This window comes from Mirounga leonina, unplaced genomic scaffold (assembly GCF_011800145.1).
Source record: "Mirounga leonina isolate KUSES-001 unplaced genomic scaffold, KU_Mleo_1.0 Mir_106, whole genome shotgun sequence".
Classification (NCBI taxonomy): domain Eukaryota; kingdom Metazoa; phylum Chordata; class Mammalia; order Carnivora; family Phocidae; genus Mirounga; species Mirounga leonina.
The window spans coordinates 3990668-3999702 of NW_023270232.1; the positions used below are offsets into that span (position 1 = coordinate 3990668).

General features: G+C 38.2%; 1 protein-coding gene across 1 annotated transcript in view; it reads right to left on the reverse strand.

The window, feature by feature from the left end:
• Positions 1-9035, reverse strand: part of LOC118017986 (phenazine biosynthesis-like domain-containing protein) — a 42292-nt gene that overhangs the window by 32924 nt on the left and 333 nt on the right. The gene's annotated exons all lie outside the window — the stretch shown is intronic.

Consider the following 9035-nt stretch of genomic DNA (forward strand, 5'->3'; position numbering starts at 1 on the left):
AAATAAATAAATAAATAAATAAATAAATAAATAAATAAATAAATAAATAAAATCTTAAAAAAAAAAGTTAGTACAGAAAAAACAAAAATCCCATTTGACAATTCCCTGTCCCACTACCTTACTCAGAGATCTATCAGATGTGTTTCTGAGAACACCACGGACACTTTCGTGAATTCTAATCTACCATGTAAATGTAGAGAAAAAATAAGCCTCCCTTGTTCAAAGACTTAGTCATTAAACCTGCCCATGGGTGTGCCTGGGAACACTAATGCTTATTCTTCCCTCTGTAATACTCTTTGTTTACGGTCTCCCGTGGGTACAGACAACGGAAAGTTGATTCCTGTTATTTCCCAGCTGTTAGCACAAAAGAACCTACTTAGCTTTTGCTTATGACTGTTGCCTCAAAACTAGGCTATTCATTAGTAAATACCAGTTCCGTTTCTTGAAAATGTAAATACTTAAAAGTAGAGTATGGCATTCAATGTGTACGTGAACACTGTCTACTTTAGTAGCTGGTAAAAAGAAAATAACTATAAAAAAGAATTACAATTATAAGTAAAATAAATTTTACATCAAAATTTGGAGAAATGTATGTTTAATTTCATCTAGCTATGAAGATTATATATATATATCCAGATATATATTATATATATATAATATATCTGGCACTCTATTACTTTGTGTTTACTTTTATGCATATTGCCTAGACTTAATGGAGCTCTGGAACACTGCCTTTGTTAAAATTAACTTGGTTTTGTTAAAATAATAGCTTGGTTTTGAATTCCTCAACTATTTTTATGTTCAAACACCCACTGTTTTGGAATTTTTCACTTTTCTGTTGGTTTATAGTTCTCATCATGGCTTACTATTTATCAGCCAAATTTTTACTTATTTATTTTTAGATTTATTTATTTTAGAGAGAGAGTGTGTGTGAGGAGGGGAAGGGGCAGAGGAAGAGGGAGAGAAAGAATCTTAAGCAGACTCCCTGACACTGTGCTCAATCTCAGGATCCTAAGATCATGAGACCCTGAGATCATGACCTGAGCTGAAACCAAGAGTCTGATGTTTAATCAACTGAGCCACACAGGCACCCTACCAACCAAATTTTTTTAAAAATACTTTGACTATTTGGAGCGTCTGTATGGCTCAGTTGGTTAAGTGTCTGCCTTTGGCTCAGGTCATGATCCCAGGATCCTGGGATTGAGTCCCACATCAGGCTCCCTGCTCAGCATGGAGTCTGCTTCTCCCTCTGCCGGCCACTCCCCCTGCTTGTGCTCTCCCTCTCTCTCTCTCTCTGTCAAATAAAAAAAAAAAAAATCTTAAAAAAAAATACTTTGACTACTTGAAAATAAGACCCACATTCTTGTCCCCTAAGAAGTTCAAGGAGTTAGAATGGACTGCAGAATACAGATTATGACCTGATGTTATGATTCTAAGTAATAAAAACATGATTCAGTACTTTGTTTGCAGTAATAAAACTCTCAACATATTCCAAAAATTGCTTAGGCTCTTTCTTTTGCTCTACAAAGAAGCTATATTTGACTACCCAACTATACTGCATATTTATATTTTGAATTGTGAATTTTGGGGTAGTCTCATAAAGACTCATCAATCTTTTTGTAAAGCACAGATGAAGTTTCGCTCTATCTTGAAATTAATGGGTAAAAGTGAGTCTACAGAGTGTTTAGAGAAAAATACTATCTATCTCTCTCTCTATATATATATACCATTTGGATTTAACTTTAGCAATGGTGGGAAATAGTGGGTTTTTTAATGTTAGGGATCTTATTACAATCTTACGAATAAGTAAACAAAATAATAATAACTCTTAAAACCTAGTAGCCTTCTCTATATATATCCTTCTGTTCTTTTTATGTACACTTACAAATGCATGCTTACATTCGATCCCAGGTTTTGGCACCAAACAACAAACAAGTGCATGCTTATAAGAAATATACATATATTCTTTATATATATTCATATATATGTCATATATATGCAAATTCATATATAGATATAAAATATGTATGGGGAACCTGGGTGGCTCAGTCGTTAAGCGTCTGCCTTCAACTCAGGTCATGATCCCAGGGTCCTGGGATTGAGCCCCGCATTGGGCTCCCTGCTCCGCGGGAAGCCTGCTTCTCCCTCTCCCACTACCCCTGCTTGTGTTCCCTCTCTCGCTGTGTCTCTCTCTGTCAAATAAATAAATAGAATCTTAAAAAAAAAGATATAAAATATGTAGTTAACACAAAAGAAAGCAGTAATGGAGGAATAGAGGAAGAATAAAGACATAAGATATGTAGAAAACAAATAGGAAATGGCAGACTTAAACCCTACTTTATCAGTAACTATATCAAATGTAAATGGAATAAACGCTCCAACCAAAAGGCAGAGATCAACAGAACTGGATTTTTTAAAAAATGATCTAACTATGCTTTCTATGAGAGACACACTTTAAATTCATAGACATAAATAGGTTGAAAGTAAAAGAATGGGAAAAAGATATGCCATATTAACAGTAACCAAAATGGAGCTTAAGTGACTATACTAATATCAGACAAAATAGACTTTAAAGACAAAAGTTGTTGCTAGAGACAAAGAAAGACATTTTATAATGATAAAAGGATCAATTCATTAGGACTATATAATAATTATAAACATATATGCACCTAACAACGGAACCCCAAAACATCTGAAGCAAAAGGTTGCAGAATCGGAGAAACAGACAATTAAATAATAATAGTTGGAGATTTCAAAGCCTACTTTCAGTAACAAAACAACTAGACAGAAGATCAGGAAAGAAACAGAAGACTTTAATAACACTGTAAACCAACTACACCTAACAGACATCTATACAACATCTTCCAATAACAGTAAACAACACATTCTTCTCAAGTGTACATGGAACAGTCTCCAAAATAGATTATATGTTAGACCATAAAACAAGTCCCTGTAAATTTTTTTAAGTGTATTAAGTCCCAGTAAATTTAAATACTTAGAATCATAAAAAGTATGTCCTCTAACAACAATGGAATGAAATTATGTATCACTAACAAAAGGAAAAGGAAATTTGGGAAATGTGGAAATTAAACAATATTCCCTGATAATAAAAGGAACTGAGGCTTTATGGAGAAATGGCTGATTCTAGGGCCAGGGCAAAGAAATACCAGATGAGCCTGGAGCATCGTCTAGTACCAGAAAATACGGCAGTACTCAAAAAATAAAAAGGATAGTGGTATGTCAAAGGGATACAGGAGCCAACCTAAAGAAGTCTCAGTAGTCTAAGGAAGAACAATTTGAGCAAAAAACTATAAATACAAATAATAATAAGGTAGTATTGGATGGATTATACTCAAAGTATAAAATTAATATCCAAGAGTCTGTACTGACATAAAAATTGGAAGAAAGGAAGGAAAGGAGGAAGAAGAGCTAAATCTACCTTATAGAATAGTTCCAAATAATTTATCTAGCTACTCTCCCTTTCAGGAGATGGAGATTATATGTCTCTGCCCCCTTGAGTGTGGGCTGCATTCAGTGACTTGTTTCTAAAGAATAGAACATAGGAAGAGGATTTAAAAAAGTAACAGTAAAACTTGTTAACCTGGCAGAAACCTGGCAAATACTACTTCAGCCAGGTGACCAAAGCTAATATTATCAGTGATAAGTCATGTTGACCCTCTGCCTGCTGCTTCCCCTGCTTGTGCTCTGTCAAATAAATAAATAAAATCTTAAAAAAAAAAAAGGCCAACTCCCAGTTACCCATCCCCCACCCCCTCCCTCAATTTCCATTTTATTAACAGCAACTGTATCTGCCTATATTAGAAAAACAGCAGTACATTACATGTAACATATTACTTACTCTGTCCAGAGGTGATACTTGATAGTCATATGAGTTCACAGATTTCCCTGAAATAATTTGCTGCCTCCCAATACAGTGCTTAGGACACCATCCCCAAAATTCTATTAAATTCACTGTTGAAATAAATTTATCAAGAATGAGCCACATTTACTAACAATGACATGACAAACATGCATGAAAGAGGATGGGACTAGAATTATTATTTCAACTACAAATCTCTACCCTACATAACAACCCAACCACCCATTTTAAGATTTAAAAACTGAGGTTCAAAAAAGTTAAATGCCTCAGAATCAAGCAGCTGGTAGGGAAGTATCAAAGCTGGGATTGGAACCAAGGCCTGTCTGACTCCTTGATTATGAAGATAGAAAATTCTAAGTTTTGCCATTGATTTTCTTTGTAAACTTTGAAGCATTAAGGATCTCTTGGTTCTTCTATTTCTTGGTCTATAAAATAATAACTTTTCTAGACTGTATTGAAAATTAGTTACTTATGCGGCACCTGGGTGGCTAAGGCAGTTAAGCATCTGACTCTTCTTTTTTTTTTTAAAGATTTTTTTTTTTTTTAATTTATTTGAGAGAGAGAGAATGAGAGACAGAGAGCATGAGAGAGAGGAGGGTCAGAGGGAGAAGCAGACTCCCTGCTGAGCAGGGAGCCCGATGCGGGACTCGATCCCGGGACTCCAGGATCATGACCTGAGCCGAAGGCAGTCGCCTAACCAACTGAGCCACCCAGGCGCCCCAAGCATCTGACTCTTGATCTCAGCTCAGGTTTCCATCTCAGGGACATGAGTTCAAGCCCCTACTTAAAAAAAAAAAAAGTTACTTAAAGTGCTCTACCCCCAATATAACCATCATTGTTTGTATACTGAGAGACATAGGTATATATATAATGAAAACTATATTTTTATCTACCACTCAGAAACTTAAAATCAATGGGAAATAGTCTGTTACTCCATTATCTGTGCTCTTACTAAGTTATCAATGTGCTTTTGACACACTAAAAGCTGTACAATAATTTGATTTAAAATCCTAAGTAGCTATCTTTTATAGCTGTTGTCCCTGTTCTTTACAACAATCCACTAGAACAGAAAGAGTGTTTAATACTTCTAATTATTTTTAAAAATTACAGAAAGAGTGTGTTAGGTGCTTTCTTCCTTTTAAGTTTCCATTTGTTTACTTAGTGTATAATCATTAAACCCCTTTTGGTTTCCCTAGTCCCAGAATGAACACTTGGATGACTGAAAAAAACAAAAAAGTATCAAGCATATAAACTGTGTAATTAAGCCTTGTCTTGAGAAATAATTTTGAATCATGACAAGGAAGATCACTAATTTCTAAAGACAAATATGAACAAGCATTTCACAAAATCTTAGTAAGGCAGATTTAGTTTTAAAAAGGCATTAACTAATTAAACATACTCCTAGAAACTTATTTGTGGGTTTTGCTACCTTTTTTAGCTTATTTGCTTTCCATAATGGCAAAAAGATTATGGTAACCCAGTTTTTATGTTATTTTAGGATGCCATTGGGGTAATGCAAACAACGATCTTAACTAATTTTTAGTGAATGTGCCTTCCCTCTCCCAGAAGGGTGCATTGTCTTTCAATTTCTCTTTCTTTCTCTTTCTCTGGGCTCTGCATGGAATTTTCCTCTCCTTTCATCCTGATGGTGTAATATATGATCACATGTTCATTGTTGGTGGTGTGGGTACTTCCATTTCCTTCTCCTTTTTCATCTTTTCTCTCATTATGGCCTCTGACAAGATCCTCTCCAGGGTCCCTCTGATCTCTATGCTAACAGGAAAAGCACTGAAGCACTGAAATGACCAAAAGGAAGACAAAGAGAAAACAAAATCCCGAAAGCAGCTGGGAGCCCTCAGTTCTAACCATCTCTATGGAAACAATTCCACAGAGATCAATCTGGAAACAATTCTGTAGGGATCACTGGAGCAGTGGTGAACCAATCTCACCAAGACTTACAGAATTCAATTTGCAAATGGGAATACTAGATAGACTTTTTTTTTTTTCTTTTTGAGAAGAGTAGTAAAATAGGAAGACAAATAAAAATTAGATCTGCCCCTGGGGTGCCTGGCTGGCTCAGTTGGTAGAGCATGAGACTCTTGATCTCTGGGGTATGGGTTCAAGGCCCACATTGGGTATAGAGATTACTTTAAAAAATAAATAAAAACAAAAATCATTTAAAAAAGATTAGGTTTGCCCCAAAACTAGTGTACATTTTTTTCAAATTCAAAGCTTCCTACTTTCTGTAATAATAAAAAAGCAAAAGGAATGCACGTACTAATTTCAAGTCCTTCCTAAGCATTCACACTGGCAAACAGCAGAGTGCCTCATATAAGGGAACTGTGGCCAAGACACAAAGAAAACATTGCAGTTCAGTGGTGAAAAGTCATTAGAATGATTTTAGGATTGTGGCCCATAATCATACAAATTATGTGGAAAGAATGCCAAACTCAATCAGGCACTAAATATATTGTTTGAATTCAGGCAAGGGGTGAAAGGGATTACAGAATTCCATCTACCAAATCAGGTTGAAAGATTGAAAGAGTAACGTAGTGATGTAACTTGAACTCAGGGAAGAACTCCATCTGAAGTGTGGGAGCTTGGAGTCTTACTAATACAGCAATTTTTTTAACTGGGGGGAGGGGCTCAAGGTGTCAGTGACACCAGGATGTCAAGTTTCAGGCCTGTTCAAAAGTCTCCAGCCAATGAATCATTAACTGCTGGTCTCCTGAGTTGGTAATGTTTGTTAGGGGAAGTAACTTCAATTTGCCTAAAATGATGTTTGTTCCCTGAATGCATAGTTAAGTTACTTGCAACCCCAAGAAGGTCCAGAGTGCTTTAAGACCATAACCCCTGGAGTAAAACCATTTAGATTCACATTCTAGCTTCTTCACTAGGTGTGTGACCTTTAAAAAAAAAAAAAAAAAAAAAAGATTTAATTATTTATTTGAGAGAGCAAGCAAGCAAGCAGGAGCGGGGGGAGGGGCAGAGGGAGAGGGAGAAGCAGATTCCCCACTGAGTAGGGAGCCCACTGGCTGCAGGACTCAGTCTCAGGATCCTGGGATCATGACCTGAGCTGAAGGCAGACGCTTAACCCACTGAGCCACCCAGGCACCTACTAGGGGTGTGACCTTGAGCAACTTTTTGCACTTCTCAAACTCAGGCATCTCATCTGTAAAATGGGGACAAAAATAATGATTATCCTTTAGGATTGTAAGGAGTCAATGGATTGAGCACAGCACTAGCTCAAGCAAGCTTTTTTTTTTTTTAAGATTTTATTTGTGGGCGCCTGGGTGGCTCAGTTGGTTAAGCGACTGCCTTCGGCTCAGGTCATGATCCTGGAGTCCTGGGATCGAGTCCCGCATCGGGCTCCCTGCTCGGCAGGGAGTCTGCTTCTCCCTCTGACCCTCTTCCCTCTCGTGCTCTCTGTCTCTCATTCTCTCTCTCAAATAAATAAATAAAAATCTTAAAAAAAAAAAGATTTTATTTGTTTGACAGAAACATAGTGAGAGAGAGAACACAAGCAGAAGGAGTGGGAGAGGGAGAAGCAGGCTTCCTGCCGAGCAGGGAGCCCGATGCAGGGCTCGATACGGGGCTCGATCCCAGGACCCCGGGATCATGACCTGAGCCGAAGGCAGACGCTTAACGACTGAGCCACCCAGGAGCCCCTCAAGCAAGCTCTTAATAAATATGAATCATAATGTTACATTATCCAGGTTTTGTTTTTCTGTGTCTTGTAATGATGACCACACTGTCCCATCCCCCTTTCTCTAAGAGGTATTTTGAGGGGGTGGGCTGAAGAAAAGCAATAGGGCACTATGACCTGGCCAATTCTTACTGTCCTGTCTAAAGCAGGTTTGAGGGTGAATTAAACCATGACATGGAAATGTCCATTATATGCAGGTAATTGGCCTCCTGCCTCCACCCTACACATCTGAGATCTCATGGGGTAAAGAATTATTCAAGCTTCTCCACTGCTAACAGCCCTTATACCCCTTATACCCCCTCATTCCACCCCAAGAGCTTCCCAACGTCTGTAGTACAAAGTACAAGGTCTTTGGCTAGATATTAAAGGCCTGCAACCTAGTTTGGTCCACATTCCAACCTACAGGAACATCCCTGTGTTCAAATTCATTTCTTTCCCTCCCTTGCACTTCATAACGGTTCCTACATTTGCACTTTAACTTGCTTTGATCTCTTTACCAAGACCGTCCTGCACCCTTCCCACAGAAATTTGGCTTGCATTTTTTTTTTTATTAAAAAAAAAAAAAGCCGGGCGCCTGGGTGGCTCAGTTTTTTAGGCGACTGCCTTCGGCTCAGGTCATGATCCTGGAGTTCCGGGATCGAGTCCCACATCAGGCTCCCTGCTCAGCGGAGAGTCTGCTTCTCCCTCTGACCCTCCTCCCTCTCATGCTCTCTGTCTCTCATTCTCCCTCTCGCAAAAAAAAAAAAAAAAAATCTTAAAAAAAAAAAGCCATAAGGTGTCACTAAGGACCTTGGTGGTAGGCCAGCACAACCCAAAAGTATTAGGTGTCACTTGTACGTGCAATTTTCAAGAATGCAAAGCCCTATTTAGAAAACAACCCGAACTCCTCAGTCACGAGTGCCTGATTTGTCACTGAGGTTATACAGAGATGAAACTAACAAACAAAAATTAACAAATGAACTCAATAAGGAGAACAAACTGGTGGCTGCCAGAGGGAATGGGTGAAATAGATATAGGGGATTAAGAGGTACAAACGTCTAGTTATAAAATAAATAAGTCACAGAGATGAAAAGCCCAGGATAGGGAATATAGTCAATAACATTATAATAACATTATATGGTAACAGACGGTGACACTTTCCTAATGAGCACTGAGAATAGAATTGTCCAATCAATGTTGTACGCCTAAAACTAATATAACACTGTATGTTAATTATACTTCAATAAAGACAAGTGGAGAGATGAAAAGCAAGAGAGAACAGGAAGGCACAGGAGAAAGCGAGTAACTTTCTCCTGGGACTATCAAAGGGGAAATTGAGAGGCCTCAGGGGAGGAGACCCGCTGGTGGGGAGGGGGGCGGGGCCGGTGCCCTAGTGCCGCGGAAGGGAAGGAATCCCAGACCAAGAGCCAAAATGGGGGTCTGGAGGACACTTCTGTATCTTTGCGGGGG